This window comes from Symphalangus syndactylus, chromosome 14 (assembly GCF_028878055.3).
Source record: "Symphalangus syndactylus isolate Jambi chromosome 14, NHGRI_mSymSyn1-v2.1_pri, whole genome shotgun sequence".
NCBI classification, from domain to species: Eukaryota; Metazoa; Chordata; class Mammalia; order Primates; family Hylobatidae; genus Symphalangus; species Symphalangus syndactylus.
This window is the reverse complement of record NC_072436.2, coordinates 34,807,781-34,835,503: the sequence shown is the minus strand read 5'-3', so window position 1 is coordinate 34,835,503 and position 27,723 is coordinate 34,807,781. Positions and strand designations below refer to the sequence as shown.

Sequence of the window (27,723 nt, the reverse complement as noted above, 5' to 3'; positions counted from 1 at the left end):
ATTTAAAGATCTAAGTCCCTGGGGCTACAGGGAGGAAAAGAGGAAAGGGCTAGTGTGGATAAGTACTGAACATTGACTCAGAGTGGGCAAGAGTGTCTTCAGGGTTCCCTGCTCCTTCCGCCCACAAGGAGGCCTTGGCAAAAGCACCTGAGGACAAGACCCAGCTATGAAGGCACCTGGGCTAGGAACATAAATAGTGAAAACAGCATGGTGCATAGGGAGGTCTGAGTCCTTGAGCACAACTCCCTTCAGATATTGCCATCTATTGTGAATTAGCGTACACCAAGTCTTATGCAGGGAGGGCAGCTTCCCCATGAGGCCAAACACATAAAGCCTTTGTAATTCCCTATGGTCAGGCCTGAAAAATCACACATAGGTTTCTAATAAGGAGTTGGACTCCTTGGGTTTCTTTTAGGTCTATACCCCCACTCTTTTTTGAGCAAGGTGATATTATATCTGTACATATACTCATTACACACACACATACACACACACAGGTTTTTGTCCACAGTTCCTGGCTCATGACTCCCATAGCCCTTGTTTCAGTCTTTCATTATAATTAATTGGGGTACTTTAGGTCTCAGGTGCAGAATCTCCTGCTCTGACCTTCCCCTGTCCTTCTTTCACCTGCCCAAGGCAGGGCATGATCTGATTATGAGACAAAAGACTTTCATTCCAGATAGGTTCTTCGCCCCTACCCTAGAAGATGAAATGCTATCGAAAGAGGCCAAAAAAGTCTGGACAGGCCTTGCTTAGTTTAAATCATGCTCATTTTGTCCAATCACACTTCTACAAGGTTGTCAATCATGCCTATGAAGCCTCCATAAAAACATGAGAGCACCAGGTTTGGATGAACTTGTGGACAGCTGAATACCTAGAGGTTCCTGGAGAGTGGCACACCCAGGGAGGGCATGGAAGCTCTGCATCCCCTTTCCCATACATCACCCTGTGCATTTTTTCATCTATATCCTTTATAATAAACCAGTAACGGCAAGTAAATGTTGCCCTGAGTTCTGTGAGGCACTCTAGCAAATTAACCAAACCCAAAGAGGGGGTCATGGGAACCACAGTTTGAAGCTGGTCAGTCAGAAGGTAAGGAGGCCCAGATTTACAACGGATTGGGGACAGTTTTGAAGACTGAGCCCTCATTCTGTGGGATTTGATGCTATCTCCAGGTAGACAGTGTCAGAATTTAACTAGATGATGCATAGCTGCGGTCTGCTGTGCTGATTATTGTTGTGTGGGAGCAGAGGAAAAACATGGTTTGAGAGTTTTTCCCTAAAGCTTCCAATACCCTCAGGTGGGTGTCAGGAGCATTCCTTTTCCTTTTGTGTTTGGCTTCATACCTCTTCCATCTTTTCTCCAGTAAACTCGTAGTGTGGTTAGTTTCCAGCACAGCCTGCTTCCATCTGTCCTTCCTTCCTTCTTTCCTTCCTTCCTTCCTTCCTTCCTTCCTTCCTTCCATCCATCCATCTCTCTTTCTTTTTCCCTCCTGCCTCCCTTCCTTCCTTCTTTCCTTTTAAAATTTATTATTATTATCATCTTGAGACAGAGTCTTGCTCTGTCACCCAGGCTGGAGTGCAATGGCACCATCTCAGCTCACTGCAACCTCCACCTCCCGGGCTCAAGTGATTCTCGGGTCTTGGCTTCCTGAGTAGCTGAGGTTACAGGCACACACCAGCATGCCCGGCTAATTTTTGTGTTTCCAGCAGAGATGGGGTTTCGCCATGTCGTCCAGACTGGTCTCCAACTGCTGACCTCAAGTGATCTGCCCACCTTGGCCTCCCAAAGTCCTGGGATTACAGGTGAGAGCCACCATGCCCGACCCTACAGCCTTTTTTCTTGTGTTGCCACTAGAGCAGGGAGCCAGCAACAGTCTCTCTCTTAGGCTCCTTCAGTCATGAGCCTCCAGTGTTGACAGCTCAAGATCTAGTGTGGTCCTACCGAAGCCTCGCACCTTGGCCTGGATGTGAGAGAAAAGCACCCATTCTCATTCCCCACAGGAGGGGATATAATGCCATAATACTGAATATTTTTCCAAAGACACTTCTGCTCAAAGCTTCTTCAATTCAACAATTCTATGAGATATGAAGTATAGATCTATGGGTTATTAAAACAGTCTTTCCCCTACCAATCCTACATAGTAAGTCTAGACCATAGTTTTTGGATGTAAGTGTATTTACTACTTATTATATTTATATTTTGTTAATTATTTTGGGAAACTGGACAAAATAGGGTAAGCATCCCATGATACTTAAAACTCTGCTGAGAAAGAATGTTATTATTCTACCCTGATTTTATAGCTGAGGAAAATAAGGCATAAATAAGTGAAATAATGTTTAACCAGTACTACATGTTGTATTAGGGTGCTGGGAACTTAATTTCTTTGATTTAATTCCTGTAGCCATACCCATCATAGTTTTGCTAACAGTGTGACTGGGAGTAGGGAGATATAAAATAAATTTAGGCCTCAGTTTCCTCACCTTTAACCTAATTTTCTCAAACAATTAACAAAGTAATGTTAAGTAAAGTTGATAGCAGGGGACTGGTCCAATGTGGGTACCCAGAAAATAGAAGCATCACCCTTCATTTACCACTTTTCTCCATGCTTCTTCCCTAAACCCACACATATTTCTAAAAAATTCCAATATGATTTTAAAATAACATATACATTTACTTAAATCTTTGAATTTGACATTAGGATACATTTTGACATCTTTTGTTCTATTGTAAGTCCTAGGTCAGAAAGGAGATGCCTGGGGGCAGGGTGGAGGTTGCTGTGTCTGAATGTGAAGAGGGAAAGTAATATCATATGACAAATCTTATGAGGGTGAGTAATTACAAAAGGATTTAGTGTCTGCGATGGAGACACTAATGTCACTGAAGAAAAACATCTCAGTATAGTGCTGAAATCTGTACAGGAGTAGAGCGATCAATGGTCTCAGGCAACTGCTGATTAATCTATGAGCAGGGCTTGTTTAGTAAATAAATGACCTAGACCAACATTAACTTCAGCAGTTTGAGCTCTGAACATACAAATACAGATCAAAAACTAGAAACTGTAGACATGACAGTGAAAGAATAATAGTGCCTGGAAGGTGTCAAAGCATAATATATTGAGTAGATGACTGATATGCACTATAAGCAAATGTTATAACTCAGTAAGTGGAACCAAATTGGTTTTCTTGATTATTATGTGTGTGTATCTACATACACATACATATATCCTCTGATTGGAAGGAGAAGATTATTTTTGGTTCTGCAGTTCTCACTGCTGACCTGTGGAGAAAGGATTTTGTAAGAATTACTGCCCACTGGGTAATTTCAGGTTTGTAAAATATCTGGTGATCATTTCAGCAGAAAGATACAATTCTAATGTGAAATTAATTCTGAGCTTGTATCACTCCTTGTCCCAAGTTCCTCTCCAGATGTAATTAGGCACATCAGAAAGCACTAGTTGTATCTTTCTGACATGCCAATTTCTTTGTCAAGTCTTGATCAAGACTTGTTAACCGCACTTGACTTGTCTTTTGACACCCTTCATAAAATGGCTTACTAGTTCTGATGAAGCTATATTTTCTGATATTCCTCATCTTCCTTCTGTTCTATTCAGAGATGCCATTTTATCAATGGTTCTGGGACTAGTGGACTCCAAATGTTGATTAAAGGATCAATTATTAACCTAACTTGGTGCCAGGCATGGTTTTCCGTATAAAGGCAGTAGAGGGGAGAAAGAAATTTGTACTCGATTGAAAAGGCTTCATATGGACATTGGACAGTACTGCAAAGAATGTGCTTGGCTCTGTATGTTCAGCTCAGAGGTGAATCTTTAGGACTAGGACTTCTGCCTTAGAGGACAGGCTCCAAATCTCTGACTGGGATATCTAGACAGTAGACAATTCTTGGGAGTTGGGTGGGTTGTTCTTTCATACCAGGAAATCTGACTTCAAGCTATTGAGGCAAGTAGAGGATTATGGGAAATAAGATGGCAGAACTCCATCCACCCTTTATATGTGATATAGGCTAGGACTTTAGCCTTCCACGGAATGTAGGCATCAAGCAACATAATGCACAAAAGCTCAGTTGTACAGCTTTGGCTTGCATGGGAAGGGGGTCAGAATTTATTCTCCACATATAACCTGTGTACCCAGAATGCATACTGGTAACCAAAAGGCTGATCTTGTTTGTCAGTGATAAAAACCCATACAAGTCACAAGAAAGTTCTACAGCTGTCGCTGGGACCAGGCCCATCTCTAACAGCTGTGGGTGTGGAGCAAGAATATAAATATGGAGGCCTAATTCCATATGTCTAAATATTTAAGCTATTGTCAACTTAAACATCTGTTAAATAATATGAGCCCAATTGCCATCCTTCTATCTTGGCAAATGTTTAAAATGTTTTTAAATGTGCAAAAGATTACATTTTTATGGCCGAAAGTCATCAAAATATAAAAACTAAATCTATTATTTCATGTATCTATTTGGCTAATATAGTGGTACTTTACACAAAGAAGACATACATGACTTACTGTTCATTTATATTGAAACTATTAAATTTATCTTTACTTTCATTTTCACAGTCATTATGTTGTTATAATCAGTATTTCCACACCACTTTGCAGACTGCTGACAAAAATGCCAAATTACACAACTTTTTTGAGTCATTAAAATTTCAATTTGGAGAACAATTCTGTAAAAACAGAAGCAACTGGAGTTGTCAATAAAATTTTAAGACAATGGCTTTTTAAAGTGAGCTAGAAATTCATTGAAATGATGTTCATATGAAGAAATATAATTGTTGCAAATTGATAAAATTTTTATCTATATATTTTCATTACTTATGTCACCATTTTTATCTTTTATTTAAATCCATACAGTATTTACCTTATTCTCTTTTGGAATTTCAGTGCTAGAATATTAGAAAGAAAACTATGAATACTGATATATTATCATTTTTTCCAAATCTCTCTTCAGTTGATGCCAAACCTTGACTTCACTTGGAAAATACGCTCTCTTTAGAGATTAGTTTAAATAGTATTTGTATGTCAATCTGTAATGGACATGCAGAGTCTTATCTTGTTTTAATTGGGATATCACATTTATTGGGTATATCTCAAGGAATTTCTTTCAGTTAAACACATATTTTCTCCAAAATTTGAAAAATATATCTATTTTTAAGGTATTTAAAAATGTAAAGGGAACTTTCATTTCTCAGATGATGAAGTAGACATGCTTTTTCCTCATTCTTCCCTGAGAACACCTGAAAATGCTGGACATTATATATAAAACAAATGTAATAAGATTCCGAAAGGTTAATAAAAGATGACAGAATTACTAAAGACCTTGAGTCCCCAATAATGATATAATAGTAAGTCGCCTGAATTTTCCTTTTGCCTCATATATTCCAGTCTGAGTGCTGAAGAAGCCAGCAACCAGGAACATCATCAGGCACAGACAAAAAAAAAAAAAAAAGGTAAAAAAGTCCTCAATAAAACCCTGTTCCCTCTAGCTGAAGAATCATGAAAGGGGTAGCCTAGCAAGACAGGAAAGTTAAAGGATATAACTATTCCACTACGGCTGGCCAAACATCACAGAAAAAAACTGTGGCCCAAATGCCAACCCCACCAGAAAAGACTGAGTGAGGGGTCTCGACTTCTGCCCTCGTGAGGCTATGATTAGGTTCCCCAAACCCTTGACTAAAGTCGTATCAAAAAAGTCAAGTGGGAAGCCAGGACTTTCACCCCCAAAGGGCAATAATAAGCCCCTTACCCTGAAGTGATCCTAGGGGCCAAGTCGTGAGTTTTGACTTCGACGTCTACCTGGAAGTAACGATGCGACCTTCCCCCTATGCAGGGGCGGTGTCAGGAGAGACCTAGTGGAGGGTCAGGCTCAGCAGCGATGAAGCCTCCCACACTGTGGAGCTGGTGGAGGCCACGTGGGCAGCGGTAATGGTCCTGCCCACTCTTCCCAGCTGGGAGGCTTCCACGCCAGTAGTGGAGGACTGAGACTTTTCCACTGGCCCAGAAGGATTGAGGATCCTCCTCCTTCGGTGTTAAGGGTGGCTGAGTAGAGAATTTGGACTTTTACCCCCATGGCAGTAAAAAGAAGGTCTTCCTTTTTCCCACCACAGTAGTATCCAAAGCAGCCAGTTAAACAGATTTAAGTAAGTTACAGAGTCTCATAACATCATACCTAAAATGTCTTGGTTTCAACTGAAAATCACTCATCATAACAAAGACCAGGGAGATCTCAAACTTCACTAAAAATAAATTCTGACATGGAGATGACAGAGATTTTGGAATTATTTGACAAAGATTTGAAAGCAGCCATGACTTTAAAAAATGTTTTAACAAGCAATTAAGAACATGCTTTAGAAAAGCGACAAAATACAAAATCCCAGCAAATAAATAGAAATATAAAGAACAACCAGGTGCAAATTTTAGAAGTACAAATTCAGTAACTGAAATAAAAATTCCAGTGGATGTCTCAGCAGAGGAATAAGGAAAGCATATGAAAAAATCAGTGAACAAAAAGATACAACAGTAGAAATTACCTAATTTGAGAGCAACACAGTGAAAAGAGACTAAAGAGAGAAAAGAAAAAACAAACAAACAAAAAAACCAAAAAACAAAAACAGAACTTCAGGGACCTGTGGGACTGTCACAAAACATCTAAAATCTGTGTTATTGAAACCCCAGAAAGAAAAAAGAAGGGTGAGTTTGAAAAGTGTTCAAAGAAATAAATGTTTTCTCAAATTTGCCAAGGCATAAATGTACAGACTCAAAATGGTGAAAGAATCTCAAATTCGAGAAACCGCCCAAAAATTAATACCAAGATATATTACAACCAAACTTTTGAAAACTTAAAAGAAAACAAAGCAGAATCTTTAAATCAGTGAGATAAAAACAGCATCTTAACTACTGGAAAAACAACAACAATAAACAAATGACTGGAGTTTTCATTAGAAAACATGAAGACGAGAAAGTGACACAATATTTTTCAAGTGCTGAAAGAAACAAAACAAAACAAAAAAATTTATCAACCAGAATCCTATATCCAGTAGCAGTATTTTTCAGGAAGGCGGGGAAATCACGACATTCTGAGATAAAGCAAAATTAAGATAATTGGTTGCCAGCAGAATTACTCTAAAAGTTTGGCTAAAAGAAGCTACCTAAGCAGAATAGAAACAACAGAAACAAAATTTTGGAATATCATCAAGGAATAAGAAACCAGGTTAACAAAGATATCGATATATACAATAGTCTTTTCTTGAGTTTTCTAATTTATGTTTAATGATTGAAGAAAAATATGACACTGCTTGATGTGGTTCTAAATATATTTATTTAGAGAAAATATGTAACACAACCAAATTATGAATAGGGGAGGGTAAAGAGATGTAAAAGAAGGTATGGTTTCTACACTTCATTTGAATGATTAAAATGATATATATATATACTTAAAATTCTTCTCATAACAATCTTCTTTTAACCTGCCAGCTGATATCTGTAATTCTATGCCTTGAATCTAATTTGATTAATTTGAAGCTGTACCCTTTGAACAGGGTCCAAATATTTTTCAACAATTGTACACACGTGAATTTTTTGTATAGTTTCTGAAAGTTTTATATAGTTTTTTAAAGTGTTGCTTTTACTATTTTTCTTTTCTCCAAGCATAATATACAAGGAAAAGTCCACATAAGTTTATACTTCAAGTTTTCAAAATAGTGACTCTACCTATATAACCTTCACTCAGATAAAAAAATGAGAACATTACCAGCACCCAGAAGCCTTCTTTATTCCATTCCTCATCATTATGTTTATACCTCAAAAGTAACAGCTATCTTGAATTCTAATATCATAAATTAGCTTGGCTGTTTTTGGACTTTATATAAATGGAATCACATGTTATACACTTTTTTTGTCTTTTTTTATTTCAAATTATATTTGTGAGGGTCTTTCCTACTGTTGCTTGTTGTCAAGGTGTGTTCTTTTCATTTACTGTACAGAAATCCATTGTATAAAGTTAAAGATGAGTAAAGAAAGTGTGAAAACACTGGCTCTCAATTAATTTAAGAAAGTATATTGATACTTGGTGCCTCTCCAGTGTCTTAGCCACATTTTCATGTCTGAGGATGAGGAGACCTCATTATTTTACAGTTCTAAGAGATAATAAAAATGCCTTCCTAAAAATGCCAACACCTAACAACAGAGCCCAAAATATATGAAGCAACAATTTATAGAATTGAAGGGACAAATAGTTCAGAAATAATAATTAGAGACTTTAATACCCAAATTTCAGTAATGGATGGAAAAAATAGGAAATCAGCAAGGAATTAGAAGAGTAGAACAACAATATAAACTCACTAAACTTAGCAGACATCTATAGAATGCTGCACCCAACAGTGACAGAATATGTTCTTTTTAAGTGCCCAGGTGCATTCCCCAGTACAAATCATATGTTAGGCCAAAAAACAAGTTTCAGTGAGTTATTAAAAGATTAAAATCCTAAAGGTGTCTCAGATCACAGATCACAAGAGAATGAAATTAGAAATACCCAGAAAGAAATTTGAAAAATGCACAAATACGTGGAGAATAAAGGAAAACATTGTTAAGAAGTTAAAGGGTCAAATAAAAAAAACAATTTTTCTCACAAGTGAAATTTGAAAATACTTTCATATAAATGAAAATAAAACCACCACACATGAAAACTTATGAGATGAAAAGAAAGCAGCATTTAGAGGGAAATGTATACTTATGAGCCCCTACATTAAAAATGAATAAAAATAGCCAATGAATAACATAACTTTCTGCCTCAAGGAACTAGAAAAAGAAAGTTAAACCAAAAGGGAACATGTCTGAACAGATCAAACTTGCAATGAAAAGTTAATATCAAATCTTCTTAAACTCTTCCACAAAAACTGAAGAATAAATCCAAACTCGTTCTATGAAGCTGATATTACCATGATACCAAAGCCAAAGACATGACAAGAACAGATCATTACAAAACAATATGACTTACAAATAAAGATGCAGAAATCCTCAACAAAATTCTAGCACACCTAATCCAGTAGCACATAAAAGGATTGTATACCATGACCAAACGGAATTTATCTGAGAAAAGAAAGGGTGGTTCAACATATGAAAACCAACCAGTGTAATACACCATATTAATATAATCAGAAAAAAACACACATGATCATCTCAGTAGGTAAATAGGTACAGCTTTTGACAAAATGTAATGATGAAAATTCTCAACAAAATAGAAATAGGAGGAAACTTCCTCAACCAGATAAAGGGCGTTTATTTTTAAATACCTACAGCTGACATCAAACTCAATGATGAAGGACTAAAACCTCTCCTCCTTGATTATGAACAAGGTAAGAGTGCTTCGTTTTGCCATTTGTATTTAAGAATCACACTACAAGTTTTAGTCAGGAAATAAAACAAGAATAACAAATAAAAAATATCCAAATTGGAAAGTTAGAATAAACCATCTATTTGCAGAAGGCATAATTTTATATGTAGAAAATTCTAAATAATCCACAAAATTTTAGAGCTAAGAAACCAGTTCAATCAAGTTGCAAGGTACAAGATTTATAATGCACATAAATTAGTTGTATCACACTCTAGCAATGAACAATTCAAAAGTAAAATAAAGAAAACCATTCCATTTAAAATTGCATCAAAAATAATAAAATACTTAGGAATAAATTTAACCAAGGAGATGCAGGTCTTACACATTAAAAAGTATAAAATAGTGTTAAAAGAAATTTGAAAATAACTAAATAAAAGGGAAAACTTTGTGTTCATGGGTTGGAAGCTCCAATATGACAATTAAGACTTAAGATGGTAGTACTCCTCAAATAGATCTACAGATTCAGGGCAATCCCTACAAAAATTTCATTTTTTTTTTCCAGGAATGAACAAGTTGATTCCAAAGTTTATATGAAATTACAGGGGACCCCAAATAATTGAAACAATCTTAAAATGAAGACCAGATTTTGAGGACTCACACCTACCAAATTAAAAATTATGACCAAAGGACAGTAATTAAAGCAGTGTAGTTCTGGCATAAAAATATTCATATAGATAAATCAAATGGAGTTGAACATCCAGAAATAAACCTATACATCTACAGTCAATTGATCTTCAACAAGGGTACCAAGACCATTTGATAGGGAGAATAATTTCTTCAACAAAAGATGCTAGCACAACTGGAAAACCACATGCAAAAGAATGAAGTTGAAGCCTTACCTCATGCCATATACAAAATAGACACAAAATTAATTAAATACCTAAACATAAGGGCCAAAACAACAGAACTCTTCGGGGAAAACCTAGGGGCAAATCTTCATAAACTTGGATTTGTCAGTTAAATCTTAGATAAGACAGAAACACAAAAACAAAAGAAAAAAGACAAATAGGACCTCATCAAAATTAACAACTTTTGTGCATCAAAGGGCATTATCAGGAAAATAAAAAGATAGCCCACAGAGTGGATATTTGCAAATTATACATCTGACAAGGGAGTAGTATTTAAAATATATAAAAACTATTACAACTCAATTTAACAAAAGTACAAAAAACCCAACGGAAAAATAATAGACAAAGACTTGAATAGACATGTTTCCCAAAGATGTACAAAGGGCTAATAAGCACAGCAAAGATGCTCAATACCATTAGTCATTAAGAATATTTAAATGAAAATAAAAACGAAATACCACTTTATATCCATTGGAATGATTATAATTAAAAACATGGGAAATTACAAGTGTTGGTGAGAATCGTTATAAATTAAGCATGGAATTACCATATGACTAATTCCTCTCCTAAGTATGTACTCAAGTGAATTAAAAACATATGTTAAGCAGTTGTACATAAGCACTCAAAACAGTATTATTCTTAATACCCCAAAGTGGAAACAGCCTGTATATGCATCAGTTGATGAATGGATAAAAAAAACATATGGTATATCTATACAGTGGAATATTATTTAGACATAAAATGTAGTCCTAATGCATGCTACAATCAGTTAATTTTGAGAACATTAAGTAAAAGAAGCCAGTCACAAAAAAAACACATATTATGATTCCATATCTATGAAATGTTCAGAATAGGTAAATTCATAAAGACCATAATATTAATGGTTTGTAGTAGCTGATTGGGGAAGGAGGATGGCAGTAAATAACTCTTTAATGGCTATGGAGTTTCTTTTTGGGGTGATAAATATTTTCTGAAATTAGATTGTGGTGATGCTGGCACCACCCTGTGGATGTCCTAAACATCACTGAATTGTACAGTTTAAAATTGTTAAAATGGTGAATATGTGAATTTACCTCAGTTTAAAAAGACGTCTGCTATTTTCAATTTTATGAAGAGTGATATGGCAGAAATGTATGGCCATGGCTGGCCAAATGGTCCTCCAACTGGCGGTATCACATTTTTTTCTCAATAATGTAAAAAGCATCAATGAAATATACACCAAAATTAACAACTCTAAATTTGAAATTAGCTTCTACTAATGACCTTAAAAGATTTTATTGAGAGAGAAAATTAATCAAATAATCAGGCTTTTTCTGTTAGTTTATAAAACTAAAAGCTTATTTGTTCATACAGAGCTTTGTAGTTGACTACATATCTTCATCTGAAAGGAGATAGAATAGGAAGAATGATGTATTTGGACCTTTAATTTGAACTCACTGAACACTCATCTGGCCCTACTTTTATCATCTGTAGAATGGAGATACACAGTTCTGTGATTTAATGGATAGAAATGGCCATCGCAATTGTTGCTACTATTGTTTGTGTCTAATTTTACTTGTACCATACAGCAACCTTGGGAGCCAAAAAAAGTTTGTTTTTCTTATCCAGATTTTACTGATGTCAACATTGTAACCGAGAGAAGATATTGCTCAAAGGAATACAGCCTGTAATTGGAATACCTGAGACTTCTGGCTTACAGCTGATCCTTTCTATCTGCCCAGCCTCTGATTATAGAACTCATAGAATTCTGTCAACTGAGACAAATAAAATCCCACATAAATGGCAATTATTTTAAAACTGGGTACTGTGCCCTGAAATTTTTTCTTATTAATCTGGTACACAAAGCTGTGCAACCCAGAATGCCTTCTCTCTTCTCTCCTCTCCTCCCTTCCCCTCTCCTCCCCCTTCCTCCTCCCCTCTCTTCCTCCTCCCCCCTCTTCCTCCTCCCCCCTCTTCCTCCTCCCCCCTCTTCCTCCTCCCCCCTTCCTCCTCCCCCCCTCTTCCTCCTCCCCCCCTCTTCCTCCTCCCCCCCTCTTCCTCCTCCCCCCCTCTTCCTCTACACCCTTTCTCACTTCGTCCTGGTCTAAACTTAGAGCAACTCTTTGAAAACTGAGTATATGCTGTATTGCCACCAATAGTGGTGAGGCTGTATGGTTTTGGTACCCTGTGGTTATCTGATCAGCACAGGTTCCTGGTGAAAAAATTCCTCCAAGTAACACTGTGCTCCAGAAAGGTGCTGAGACCTGACACATCATAGTGGAAAATGACATTGACTGTGTTTTGCTAAATAAGCTTTGCCATTTTCAAAATTGTATTAAGGGTAGGCTCTGACCCAGCTCTATTGACACCATCATTATTCTACTGCAGTGACAGCTTGATGAAGGAATGATGACCTAGTGTGTGTGGGAGAAAGAATTTTGGCCTGGGAGTCAGACCAAGTCTGAATAATGGCTCTGTCATTGCCTCCCTGGGTGATTTGAGGTCTGAGTTGAGTTAACATCTGATGCCTTACCATCATGCGTGATGCTAATCTTGGGATTTAAGGCCATGTATGTCCAGCCTTGGGGAGTTATTTTGGCACTGTTAGGTTTTTATGTTTTTAGCCTGTAAAATATTGATGTATATAATATGATATCCCCGATCAATTGCAGATTTTATATTCTGAGACATGACACTGCATTGATATAATATCCTCATATTAATTTACATTGTTAACACTATTTCAATTATATTCCCAGTGACTAGGAGCAGAATTTAAGATAATGATTTTTTAAATGTCATTACATTTTCCTGTTTCTAAGATGGCTGTGACGTTAACATCATCATTTTGATAACAGCTTTTCCAGGAAATAATTATGCTCCCTTAAATAAACAAAAATACTGTCCAATTAGCCAACAGCATCATGTAGTTATGTAATTAAATATTATTTAAAATTTTAATACATCTTAGAATCTAAAATTTCAAAGAATTGAACATTTCTTCACATTCAGGCTCTAAAAATATAATTACTATTGATTTTTGACTGTTTTGTATGGCAACATGGAGACATACTACTTCTTTAGTAGAGTTGTTATTGAGACCCATTTAATACCAATAAAATTAACAGTAATTTTATGGTAAGAAAAAAAGATTGAGGTTTTATCTATATTTCTGATTTGAATAAAATAATAGTACAATTTTTTCTCTGAATTTGTCTATCATGTAAAATTAAACAACTTTTCATTGTTGCTTGTTTGTTTTGTTTTGTTTGGTTGAGACAGGGTCTCCCCCATCACCCAGGCTGGAGTGCTGTGGTATGGTCTGGGCTCACTGCAGCATTGACCTCATGGGTTCAGGTGATCCTCCCACCTCAGCCTCCCAAGTAGCTGGGACTACAGGTGCAACTACCACGCTCAGCTAATTTTGTTTATTTTTTTGTAAAGACAAGGTCACACTATGTTGCCCAGGATGGTCTCAGACTCCTGGACTCAAGTGATTCTCCTGCCTTGGCCTCCCAAAGTGCTGGGATTACAGGAATGAGCTGCCACGCCTAGCCAGAGGCCACTGAGAACTTTTGCCAGGATGATTTTTAGTGTCTTGCTAATGTTCCTTGACTATGTTAGAATCAGCCATGCTATCTCTCCAGTTTTGCAAATGCTTGGTCTACTCTAAAAGGTTTGATAGTTACGAGAGCCTTTAATTGCAGTGACTGACATGTCAGGAAACTCTTTTATAGTTTTCCTGATGTCTTGATGACAAGAGTTTCAGTTATAGTTTTGGGTATTTTTCTTCGAAAGTCCTATAAAGTATTTGGTGGTTGTTTTATATTTTTTAAGTTGGTTATTCTTCCAGTGATACAAATACACTTACCTTCTAAAAGTAATGTCAGGTCTCTGAGCCCAAGCTAAGCCATCATACCCCTGTGACTGCATGTACACATCCAGATGGCTGGTTCCTGCCTTAACTGATGACATTCCACCACAAAAGAAGTGAAAATGGCTTGTTCCTGCCTTAACTGATGACATTGTCTTGTGAAATTCCTTCTCCTGGCTCATCCTGGCTCAAAAGCTCCCCCACTGAGTACCTTGTGACCCCCACTGCTGCCCACCAGAGAACAACCCCCTTTGGCTGTAATTTTCCTTTACCTACCCAAATCCTATAAAACGGCCCCACCCCATCTCCCTTCGCTGACTCTCTTTTTGGACTCAGCCCACCTGCATCCAGGTGAAATAAACAGCCATGTTTCTCACACAAAGCCTGTTTGGTGGTCTCTTCATACGGACGCGCATGAAATTTGGTGCCGTGACTCGGATCGGGGGACCTCCCTTGGGAGATCAGTCCCCCATCCTCCTGTTCTTTGCTCCGTGAGAAACATCCACCTACGACCTCAGGTCCTCAGACCGACCAGCCCCAGAAACATCTCACCAATTTCAAATCCGGTAAGCGGCTTCTTTTTACTCTCTTCTCCAACCTCCCTCACTATCCCTCAACCTCTTTCTCCTTTCAATCTTGGTGCCACACTTCAATCTCTCCCTTCTCTTAATTTCAATCCCTTTCATTTTCTGATAGAGACAAAGGAGACACGTTTTATCTGTGGACCCAAAACTCCGGCGCTGGTCACGGACTAGGGAAGGCAGCCTTCCCTTGGTGTTTAATCATTGCAGGGACACCTCTCTGATTATTCACCCAGGTTTCAGAGGTGTCAGACCACGCAGGGACACCTGCCTTGGTCCTTCACCCTTAGCGGCAAGTCCTGCTTTTCTGGGGGAGAAACAAGTACCCCAACCTCATATCTCTGCGCCCCGATCCCTTATTTCCACGCCCCAACCTCTTATATCTCTGCACCCCGATCCCTTATTTCCATGCCCTGACCTCATATCTCTGTGCCCCAACCCCTTCTCTGCTTTTCTGGAGGGCAAGAACCCCCCCACCCCTTCTCCGTGTCTCTACTCTTTTCTCTGGGCTTGCCTCCTTCACCATGGGCAAGCTTCCACCTTCCATTCCTCCTCCTTCTCCCTTAGCCTGTGTTCTTAAGAACTTAAAACCTCTTCAACTCTCACCTGACCTAAAATCTAAGCGTCTTGTTTTCTTCTGCAATGCCGCCTGACCCCAGTACAAACTCGACAGTAGTTCCAAATAGCCGGAAAATGGCAGTTTCAATTTTTCTATCCTACAAGATCTAAATAATTCTTGTTGTCAAATGGGCAAAGGGTCTGAGATGCCTGATGTCCAGGCACTCTTTTACACATCGGTCCTTCTCTAGTCTCTGTTCCCAATGCAACTCATCCCAAATCTTCCTTCTTTCCCTCCCACCTGTCCTCTCAGTCCCAACCCCAAGCGTTGCTGAGTCTTTCTAATCTTCCTTTTCTACAGACCCATCTGCCCTCTCCCCTCCTCCCCAGGCTGCTCCTCGCCAGGCCAAGCTGGGTCCTAATTCTTCCTCAGCCTCCGCTCCTCCACCCTATAATCTTTTTATCACCTCCCCTCCTCACACCCCGTCTGGTTTACAGTTTCATTCCGTGAGTAGCTCTCCCCCACCTGCCCAGCAATTTATTCTCAAAAAGGTGGCTGAAGCTAAAGGCATAGTCAAGGTTAATGCTCCTTTTTCTTTATCAGACCTCTCCCAAATCAGTGAGCATTTAGGCTCTTTCATCAAATATGAAAAACCCAGCCCAGTTCATGGCTCGTTCGGCAGCAACCCTGAGATGCTTTACAGCCCTAGACCCTAAAATGTCAAAAGGCCGTCTTAGTCTCAATATACATTTTATTACCCAATCTGCTCCCGACATTAAACTCCAAAAATTAAATTCCAGCCCTCAAACTCCACAACAGGATTTAATTAACCTCGCCTTCAAGGTGTACAATAATAGAAAAAAGTTGCAATTCCTTGCCTCCACTGTGAGACAAACCCCAGCCACATCTCCAGCACACAAGAACTTCCAAACGCCTGAACCGCAGTGGTCAGGCGTTCCTCCAGAACCTCCTCCCCCAGGAGCTTGCTACAAGTGCCAGAAATCTGACCACCAGGCCAAGGAATGCCTGCAGCCCAGGATTCCTCCTAAGCCGTGTCCCATCTTTGCGGGACCCCACTGGAAATCGGACTGTTCAACTCACCTAGCAGCCACTCCGAGCCCCTGGAACTCTGGCCCAAGGTTATCTGACTGACTCCTTCCCAGATCCTCTCAGCTTAGCGGCTGAAGACTGACGCTGCCTGATCGCCTTGGAAGCCCCGTAGACCATCACAGACGCCGAGCTTTAGGTAACTCTCATAGTGGAGAGTAAGTGCGTCCTCTTCTTAATCAATACGGAGGCTACCCACTCCGCATTACCTTCTTTTCAAGGGCCTGTTTCCTTTGCCTCCATAACTGTTGTGGGTATTGACAGCCAGGCTTCTAAACCTCTTAAAACTCCCCAACTCTGGTGCTAACTTAGACAGTACTCTTTTAAGCACTCCTTTTTAATTATCCCCACCTGCCTAGTTCCCTTATTAGGCTGAGACACTTTAACTAAATTATCTGCTTCCCTGACTATTCTTGGGCTACAGCCACACCTCATTGCTGGCTTTTCCCCCAGTTCAAAGCCTTCTTCACACCCTCCCCTTGTATCTCCCCACCTTAACCCACAAGTATAATACACCTCTACTCCCTCCTTAGCGACCGATCATGCACCCCTTACCATCGCATTAAAACCTAATCACTCTTACCCTGCTCAATGCCAATATCCCATCCCACAGCATGCTTTGAAAGGATTAAAGCCTGTTATCACTCGCCTGTAACAGCATGGCGTTTTAAAGCCTATAAACTCTTCTTACCATTCCCCCATTTCACCTGTCCTAAAACCAGACAAGCCTTACAAGTTAGTTCAGAACCTGCGCCTTATCAACCAAATTGTTTTGTCTATCCACCCTGTGCTGCCAAACCCATATACTCTCCTATCCTCAATACCTCCCTCTACAACCCATTATTCTGTTCTGGATCTCAAACATGCTTTCTTTACTATTCCTTTGCACCCTTCATCCCAGCCTCTCTCTGCTTTCACTTAGACTGACCCTGACACCCATTAGGCTCAGCAAATTACCTGGGCTGTACTGCTGCAAGGCTTCACAGACAGCCCCCATTACTTCAGTCAAGCCCAAATTTCATCCTCATCTGTTACCTATCTTGGCATAATTCTCATAAAAACACACGTGCTCTCCCTGCTGATCGTGTCCGATTAATCTCCCAACTCTCAATCCCTTACAAAACAACAACTCCTTTCCTTCCTAGGCATGGTTAGTGTGGTCAAAATTCTTACACGAGAGCCAGGACTGCACCCTGTAGCCTTTCTGTCCAAACAACTTGACCTTACTGTTTCAGCCTAGCCATCATGTCTCTGTGCAGTGGCTGCTGCCGCCCTAATACTTTTAGAGGCCCTCAAAATCACAAACTATGCTCAACTCACTCTCTACATTTCTCATAACTTCCAAAATCTATTTTCTTCCTCATACCTGGTGCATATACTTTCTGCTCCCTGGCTCCTTCAGCTGTACTCACTCTTTGTTAAGTTCCACAATTACCATTGTTCCTGGCCCGGACCTCAATCTGGCCTCCCACATTATTCCTGATACCACACCTGACCCTCATGACTGTATCATCTCTCTGATCCACCTGACATTCACTCCATTTCCTCATATTTCCTTCTTTCCTGTTCCTCGCCCTGACCACGCTTGATTTATTGATGGCAGTTCCACCAGGTCTAATCACCACACACCAGCAAAGGCAGGCTATGCTATAGTACAAGCCACTAGCCCGCCTCTTAGAACCTCTCATTTCCTTTCCATCGTGGAAATCTATCCTCAAAGAAATAACTTCTCAGTGTTCCATCTGCTATTCTACTACTCCTCAGGGATTATTCAGGCCCCCTCCCTTCCCTACACATCAAGCTCGAGGATTTGCCCCCACCCAGGACTGGCAAATTAGCTTTACTCAACATGCCCCGAGTCAGATAACTAAAATACCTCTTAGTCTAGGTAGACACTTTCACTGATAGGTAGAGGCCTTTCCTACAGGGTCTGAGAAGGCCACTGCAGTCATTTCTTCCCTTCTGTCAGACATAATTGCTCAGTTTAGCCTTCCCACCTCTATACAGTCTGATAACAGACCAGCCTTTATTAGCCAAATAAGCCAAGCAGTTTTTCACCTCTTAGTATTCAGTGAAATCTTTATATCCCTTACGGTCCTCCATCTTCAGGAAAAGTAGAACAGACTAATGGTCTTTTAAAAACACACCTCACCAAGCTCAGCCACCAACTTAAATAGGACTGGACAATACTTTTACCGCTTTCCCTTCTCAGAAGTCAGACCTGTCCTCAGAATGCTACAGGGTACAGCCCATTTGAGCTCCTGTATAGACGCTCCTTTTTATTAGGCCCCAGTCTCCTTCCAGACACCAGACCAACTTAGACTGTGCCCCAAAAAAACTTGTTATCTCTACTATCTTCTGTCTAGTCATACTCTTATTCACCGTTCTTGACTACTCATATGTGCCCTGCTGTTGTTTACACTGCTGGTTTATACTGTTTCTCCAAGCCATCACAGCTGATATCTCCTGGTGCTATCCCCAAACTGCCATTCTAAACTCTTGAAGTAAATAAATAATCTTTGCTGGCAGGACTATGCTGAATCTCTTTAGGCACTCTCTCATCAGATGTCCCAGGTCCTCCCAATTCTTAGACCTTTTATACCTGTTTTTCTCCTTCTCTTATTCTATTTAGTTTTTCAATTCATACAAAACCGTATCCAGGCCATCACCAATAATTCTTCACGACAAATGTTTCTTCTAACAACCCCACAATATCACCCCTTACCACAAAATCTTCCTTCAGCTTAATCTCTCCCACTCTAGGTTTCCACGCCACCCCTAATCCCGCTCAAAGCAGCCCTGAGAAACATCGCCCATTATCTCTCCATGCCACCCCCAAGAATTTTCACTGTCCCAACCCTTTACCACTATTTCATTTTATTTTTCTTATTAATATAAGATGGGAATGTCAGGCCTCTGAGCCCAAGCTAAGCCATCATATCCCCTGTGACCTGCAGGTACACATCCAGATGGCCAGTTCCTGCCTTAACTCATGACACTCCACCACAAAAGAAGTGAAAATGGCCTGTTCCTGCCTTAACTGATGACATTGTCTTGTGAAATTCCTTATCCTGGCTCATCCTGGCTCAAAAGCTCCCCCACTGACTACCTTGTGACCCCCACACCTGGCCGCCAGAGAACAACCCCCTTTGACTGTAATTTTCCTTTACTTACCCAAATCCTATAAAATGGCCCCACCCCATCTCCCTTCGCTGACTTTTCGGACTCAGCCCGCCTGCACCCAGGTGAAATAAACAGCCATGTTTCTCACACAAAGCCTGTTTGGTGGTCTCTTCACACGGACCCACGTGTAAAGTAAAACTATCTTTCTCTACTTTAATTCTATACTCTTTTTGTACTTATAATATCTCATATATAGTCTACTATTAGTGTTGCTTCTCAGTTTAATTTTGGTAAAATATTTTCAATCATGATGATGTACAAATGTAAGTTATAATTCAATTGCATATAGTGATAGTTGTTCAAATAACTGAACTGAGGCAATACTGTCAATAGAGGTCATTTTCACAGGGCACAATTCATGCATGTGCAGCACTAATGCCTGCAGTAGCACTTAACTCTTTTTTCTAGGGTTGGAAGGATTATTTTGGCAGGAATTCGAAGTCACATCCTGGTTTGGGTATAGTCAAAACATGGAATGGTGAATGTTTTAAAATCAAGAAATTATATGTATGTATATGTAAAGTGTTTATTATTATATTTAAGCACACAATGCCTTAACCATAACATGGATGAATATTTTCAATAAGACGTCATGGCAAGTCTCTGATAGTCATTAATGGAGCAAGACTCACTGCACTCAAGAGGGTGAGATACTCAGCTTGTCTTTGATAGCTACATGCTTGCTATATAGCTTTTGCTACTCCATCATTTTTCGTGAAACATACACATTCCTTCCATAAAATCATCTTTCACTAGTTTCAGTGCTTCACATTTAACTTGTGCAATACACAGGTACCCACAAACTCTTTATAGAGCTAGACTTGCAATAAAATAGATTCAGAACTCAATAGTCAAGACTTGTTTTAATTAGTACATTTCCTTTTAAACTGTAATTCTCTATATGTGGTTAGCATCCATTTTTCAGGATTCCAATATGTTGTTCCTGTACTACTAAACACTTTCCAGGAAAAGTCGTAATAAATTAGAAAAGAGAAATACACAACTAAATATTCAAGTGAAAAAACAAATAAAAGGCAAGGTAGATAAAAAGTATAACATCATGGACCTAAAGAATTGTCTCATCTGGTAGTCCCTGCCTTCACAGGCTCAGGCAGTATCTTACTTTCTACTCTCAATTTTTAAGTTAATACTAAATGTAACTTAGTGATATTCAAAAGCATTCACACAGTTCACACCTAGCACCGGGGGAGGAGAAGAGAAATGGCTGTTTCCAGATTGGTAGATGCCAGGCTGATTAACCCATCACAAAAACACCAAAAGCAAAGGAGAATGTATATAAATAAGATATATTTGTTTTTGCCTTTGAAAACACAGCATAAATAAATAAAGACCACTAAATGAGATCAAGCACAGAGTATTTATGCAGAGCTCACTGCGGCAAGAGAATCAGTCACCATTACTTGAAATTGGCAGAGACTCAGAGGCAGTCAGGAGAGTGGGAAGGTTTATAGTGGACAAAAGGAAAAGCTTCAGTTTAGCCTGATTGCAGGGTTTTGGCATGGGGCTACCTAAAATAGAGCATCCTATGTGACTGGTTTCAAAGCATATGTGGCTTTCCCTGATTGATCCTGAGTTGGAATCAAGGGCAAACATTGTGGAAGCTGGGCAATCACTGACAAGTGCTGAGCATTCTGGGTTGATTGCTTGCAGAGGTTATAGTTGGCTTCCTGGGCTGGTTGCCACAGGGATTATGGGGCAGATTTTATTGTCATTTATGGCCTGACCATTGTCCAGCTGTATATTGAATTTATATGTCCATATAATTTTAAATCTGCCAAACATTTGCCACGATGATATTAATACTATATTTGACAAAGGCAAAACAGTCTGTAAACTTTTCAACATATTCAGTTCAAATTTTCTTTCAGCTGTGTGTGATTTGGTGGGTAAAAAGGAAGGGAGATCAGAACATAATTCTATTTATAAACTATGATAATTAGAATTAAGGAAAATATACAATTGCACAATTCACATTCACATGCTAACCTAAAACAAATGTAGCTTGGAACTTTGCTGGAACAAGAAATATGTTGTTTCTAATAACTAAAAGGAGACATTTTTAGAAAACAGATCACAGTAAAACTGCAGACAGAGGCTGGGAAGGACCGTGGACATTTAAGACTGGTGATAATGTAAATTGCAAGAAGATTCAGCAAAATATTCAAATTCCTGCAGCCCCATGTAGCAGATCCAGTTAGTAGTAGTAGAGTTGATGTCATTCCTCAAGTCTCAGTCTAGAGCAAGGATCAGCAACGTTTTTCTGAAAAGGACTAGATAGTCTCTGTTGCATATTATTATTTTGTATATAACCCTTCAAAATGTAAAAACAATTTTTAGCTATTAGATTGGGCAAAAACAAGCCATCAACTCCTGTGCTCAACTCCCAAAACTAGCCACCAGAAAAATCTGCTGAAGACATGAAAACAAAGTTAAATTTATTAAACATAACACAGTAAAGGAGACCACCACTTTGGCAGAATTTTAACATGTCTCGGAAAGGATGCATTCAGAACACAATACTTATAGTATAAAGGCTTGTGTAGGGTAATTTTTATTCAAAAGACAAAAAAGTAGGCTTTGCAAGGGATGAAACCATTTGAATTAGGCAAAATTTATAAGAAAACAGCTTTGGAATGGTAGGTGCAACAAAGTGTGGATTTAAAGTGATTACTGACAAACAAGCTGTTATTCTTGATAAGTTATCTGTTTAGTTTGTTCACTGTTTCATTTTCCAAGAACAGTTATTTCCTGAAGCAAATGGCTAAGTAATTTTTTCCCAATTCAAGCATTCTTTAGCAAAAACAGAGAAACATGCTTTGTTCAAGAATTGATAGCATAGGATAGACACAAGAATGGATGTCAGGCTGGGCATAGTGGCTCACGTCTGTAATCTCAGCACTTTGGGAGGCTGAGGTGGGCTGATCATGAGGTCAGGAGTTCAAGACTAGCCTGGCCAACATTGAAACCCCATCTCTATTAAAAACACAAAAAGTTAGCTGGGTGTGGTGGCATATGCCTGTAATCCCAGCTACTCGGGAGGCTGAGGCAGGAGAATGGAGAATGGCATGAATCCAGGAGGCGGAGCTTACAGTGAGCTGAGATTGCATCACTGCACTCCAACCTGGGCGACAGTGTGGGACTCTGTCTCAAAAAACAAATATATATATATATATATGTGTGTATATATATATATGTGTATATATATATATGTATATATATATATGATTCAGTTCTCAGTATCTAAACACAATTGAGTATGAAAATTATCTTGAAAGTGAGCAAGGCATAGATTCATGTCTCCAGTACGTAACAGCACCTTGTACAATGTAAATGATTGATGAAAATATAAAAATATTGAAACATTTGTATATGTATTTTATATATGTAAATGACTGATGAAAAAATACTGAATACTATTTGATTTCAATTTTTGATCCAGAAGAACTGAATATGCTGAAGATAGTGGTAATGTGTTTTATCACATTAATTTTCGGTTAAAGGCTTTCTGAATAGTAACAACATCTATGAAACTAAATGAGTAGTACCTCAACTTCCTCTATAAAAGTATTTCTGTTTTAACTGGGGGTTTATTAGAAAAATGCTCCTTCTGCAATCCTGTGTCTGCATTTTTATTATAATCTCTTCTCCAATGGGAGTGAAGCATTCTAGCTCCACTCATGATAATGATAGTATCTGTGAAAGGCACCAATACTCTGCTACAACATAGAAACCTTCCTGTGAAAGAGTCGCTTACAGGTAAAGGCAGGGAGGTGTCACTAGCTCAAACTATTCATCCTGCAATCTGTAAACTCTAATCTCTCAGACATCTTCATTTCCCCAGGTCCCTTTGCTAAGCCCCAATTTAGAGAGAAAAATCCATTTCTTATACTTCTGAGCAGAAATTCTCAGCTGATTGTAGATAAACTGTGCACCATAGCTGTCGGCAACACATGTTATAAAACCCCAGGAAATGCTGTTTATTTCACATGTCAGTCGGCTTTTCCTTGAATGAGCCGAACTCTAACAGCAGGTAATTGTCTTTTTTTTTTTTGGCTGCCTCTAGCAATACATTCTCTCCCTCCTTGCTACATACAGCCCCACTCCCTCCACAAGCCCATGGGCACACAAACTTTTCTCCTGTAGAATAGGGAGAATGCATCCCAGGGCACTATTTTTACAAGCTAAAGAATTAAAGGCAAAATTGGAGTTAAACAAAATATCTGAAGGAGAAGTTTAGAATAACCAAGATAAATAAATACATATATTTTATTGGAATATATATTTTATATTTATATATATATAATTTAGAATAACCAAGATACATATATTTTTATAAATATACATATAAATACATATGTATTTATCTTTGTTATTTAGAATAAACAAATTATATATAATGTAAAATATATGTAAATAAAATTTATATGCATAAATATATAAAATATACATATATTTATCCTGATTATAAAATAAATATAATAAATATAATATAATAAATAGAATAGATTATTAAATATAATACAATAAATATATTAAATGTAATATATTAAATATAATAAAATAAATATAATAAATATTTATTATATTTATTTATTTATCTTGAGGGTTTGGCATGAGGACTCCAAGCCAAGTCAAGTTTAGGATAACCCATAGGTCTAGGAGTTCTTGGCTACCACAGATTCTTCAGGCAGGGAACAGCTTGCTCATTGAATAATATATCTCAATGTTATATGAATGAATAAGCAAATAAATGAACAGAAAGGAAAACAAGAAGATACCTGGAAAGTAAGTTCTCATTGAAATCAAGGACTTGAGGTTGAACACTAGAGCCTAGATAATGTTCCAAACAATAGCTAGTATTTCTCTTAGAAATGGTTAATGAACTGGGAAGATAATAGTCAATTGGGCCAGCATTTTCAGAAGAACCTGATTTTTTATTTTATTGACCATATCCTTTGGGTATTTGCAGAATTTCACTAGGACCCTGGTACCAAATACCTGGAAATGAGGAAATATTATATAATTGGATAGGTTTTCATTTTACAATTAGATTTGTAGAGTTGTTTAGAGAAATAATAAAGTTTATTGTGCTGAATAAAAAAAAGACTTTTTGAAAGAGCTTCAGGGAACTTAATTCATCGTTTTTCTTTTCCATATATTAGAAAAATAGTAAATTGCTAAAGATCATGTAGTTATTACTATGTGCCAAAGTGGATCCAAACATTTTATACATTTTAATTTAATAAATTAGCATTTTACTTGTCATTTTGATGCACAGTTAGTGTTATGTAGACAGCCTTAGGTAGAGCTAGGATTTGATTGTGAGCAGTCTGGTCCCAAAATCCAGGCTGTTGTTGTTGGGTACATTTGGCTTATTTTGCCTTTTGTGTTCTGTACTTCTTCTCTTCTATCTGGTTTTTTTCTCCATTGAGAATGCAGTATTGAAGTCTCCAACTACAAATGTAGAACTGTGTATTTCTCTCTGTAAATCTGTCAGGTTTTGCTTCATATATTTTGATGATCTGTTATTAGGTGTGTAAATATTTATAATTTTTATATATTCTTGCTGTGTTGAAACTTTCATTAATATATAACACCTTTCTTCATCTCTTGTAAACTTTTTTGATTTAAAGTCTATTTTGTCTGATATTAGTATAGCCATTCCTGTTCTCCTTCAGTTATATTTACATGGAATAATGGAATATCTTTTTTCATCCTTTTACTTTCAACCTATTTGTATCTTTGAATCTAAAGCATCTTGTATAGTTGTATCCCCATTCATTCTGACAATCTTTCTTTTTAATCCATTTACTTTCAAAATAATTACTGATAAATAGGTATTAATTGCTGTCATTTTGATATTTCTTTTTTATTTTTTGAGATGGAATCTCACTCCCTCTATTTCCCAGGCTGGAGTGCAGTGGCACGATGTCTGCTCACTGAAGCCTCCGCCTCCCGGGTTCAAGAGATTCTCATGCCTCAGCCTTCTGAGTAGCTGTGATTACAGGGGCACCTGCAACCAGCCTAGCTAATTTTTGTATTTTTAGTAGAGACGGGCCTTCACCATTTTCACCAGGTTGATCTCAAACTCTTGACCTCAGGTGATCTGCCCACCTCGGCCTCCCAAAGTGCTGGGATTACAGGTGTGAGCCACTGTGCCCTGCCTGATACTGGTTTTCTTTATGCCTTATAGCTTTTGTGTCCCTCATTTTCTGCATTACTATATTTCTTTGTGTTTATTATTTTTATAATGAAATATTTAAATTCTATTCTCATTTCCTTCTGTTCATATTCCATAGCTACTTTCTTTGTGGTTATCATGGAAATTGTATTTAATATCCTAAAGTTATAACACTCTAATTTTATTTTATATCAGCTTAACTTCAATAACATACAAAAGCTCTGCTTGTTTAATAACTCTGTTGCCACCTCACCTGTGGTCGTTGGGTAATTTTGTTAACACAAAATTACAGTGTTATACAATGTGTGCCCTAAGACATAAACTAATGATTCTTTTAAGTGCATTCATTAGTCTCCAAAGTATATAAAAACAAAATGTGGAGTTACAAACCAAAGTTACCATGATACTAGTCTTTAATAATTGCTTTTGTAAAAGTGTATTCATTTCTTAAATCATGTAGAATATAGAAAGTGAAGATTCAATCTATTGGTATAATAATGCTAATAATGCTAACTTTTATAATTGCCCATGTATTTGCCTTTACCAATATCTTTATTTTTTCATACAGCTTCAAGGTGCCACCTAGTGTTCTTTCATTTTACCCTGCATCATTCTCTTAAACGTTTCTTGCAAGGTAGATCTAGTGGTAATACATTTATTCATCTTTTGTTTATGTGGGACTATCTCTCACGTTTCTAATGAGAAATCAACTGATTATATTATTGTGGATCCCTTCTGTGTGACAAGTTGCTTCTCTTTTGCTGCTTTGAAGATTCTCTGTTTGTCTTTTGAAAGTTTGATTATAGAGTGGCTTGGTATGGGTCCCTTTGTGTTCATCTTACTTGGAGTTCACTGAGCTTCCTGGGTGTTGCTAGCTTTCATCAACTTTGAAAGCTTTCATCCTTCATTCCTTCAAAAATTCTCTCTGACCCATTTTTTTTTTCCCTTTCTTTCTGAAACTCCCACAATGCATATGTTGTTACACAGCTTCCTTAGGCTCTGTTCACTTTCTTCAATCTTTTTTCTTCTTGAACCTCAAACATGATATTTTCTATTATTCTATCGTCCAGTTTGCTGCTTCTTTCTTCTACCTGCCCAGATCTGCCCTGAATTCCTCTAGTTAATTTTTCATTTCAGTTATCGTACTTTTCAGCTCCAAAATTTTGAGATTTGTTATCTCTTGATTGATATTTCCATTTTGTTTAAAAATTGTGTTCTTGACTTTCTCTATATCTTCCTTTGGTTCTTTGAGCATTTTAAAAATAGTTGTTTTAGCATCTTTGTCTAGTTGATCAGCCATAAAGTCTTTTTCAGGGAAAGTTTTGTTGATTTATTTCTTTTCCTTTGAATGGGCCACACATTCCTGTTTCTATGTATTTTTTATTTCTTGTGTGTGGTTTTTTGACTCTGGGCATTTGAATCTAATAATGTAGTAATTCTAAAAATCATATTATCTACTTTCCCTAGGGTTTTTGAGAAATTATTATTATTTTGTATTGTTGTCAGCTGTCTCTGTGCCAGGGATCAGCCTTAGATGTAAATTAATATCTTCTCTGGTCTGTTCTGAGCCTGTATCTGTCCCTGGGCATGCATAGTCACTTTCTGGTTTTCTCCATATATGCAGTTTGAGTGTCAGTATTAAGTGCCTGGCTCACAAAGGGGAAAAAAAGACAAAAGAGAAAAAATGATGTAGGGGAAAGGATGCTGGTCCTTTAAATTTCCTGGAAGTCACTTGTGGGGGCAATGTTGCAACAATGAGGGGAGATGCACCTACAATGGCCATCCAACTATTTTTCTGTATCTCTATAATCACAAGTAGGCATTAGTAATTAGAGCACAGATCCCTGATGTTTGGAGGACAGGGCTATTTTTGCCCTCTCTGGCTCCCACAAGCTATGTGCAGGTTGCTTCAAGAATGCCTGTTTACGAGGCGGGCGGATCACAAGGTCAGGAGATCGAGACCACGGTGAAACCCC

The 27,723-nt window shown here is 38.1% G+C and overlaps 1 long non-coding RNA gene across 4 annotated transcripts in view; it reads left to right on the top strand.

Moving 5' to 3' along the window:
* LOC134732325 (uncharacterized) overlaps positions 1-27,723 on the top strand; it is an 87,911-nt gene that overhangs the window by 30,247 nt on the left and 29,941 nt on the right. For 2 of the 4 annotated variants that reach the window (XR_010115365.1, XR_010115366.1), the window contains exons 4-5: positions 1,710-1,805; positions 2,735-2,830. This is a non-coding gene — a long non-coding RNA (uncharacterized lncRNA). Of the gene's footprint in view, positions 1-1,709; positions 1,806-2,734; positions 2,831-11,870; positions 12,042-27,723 lie in introns of those variants that run through there. The other 2 variants (XR_010115364.1, XR_010115363.1) reach the window with 2 other exon arrangements.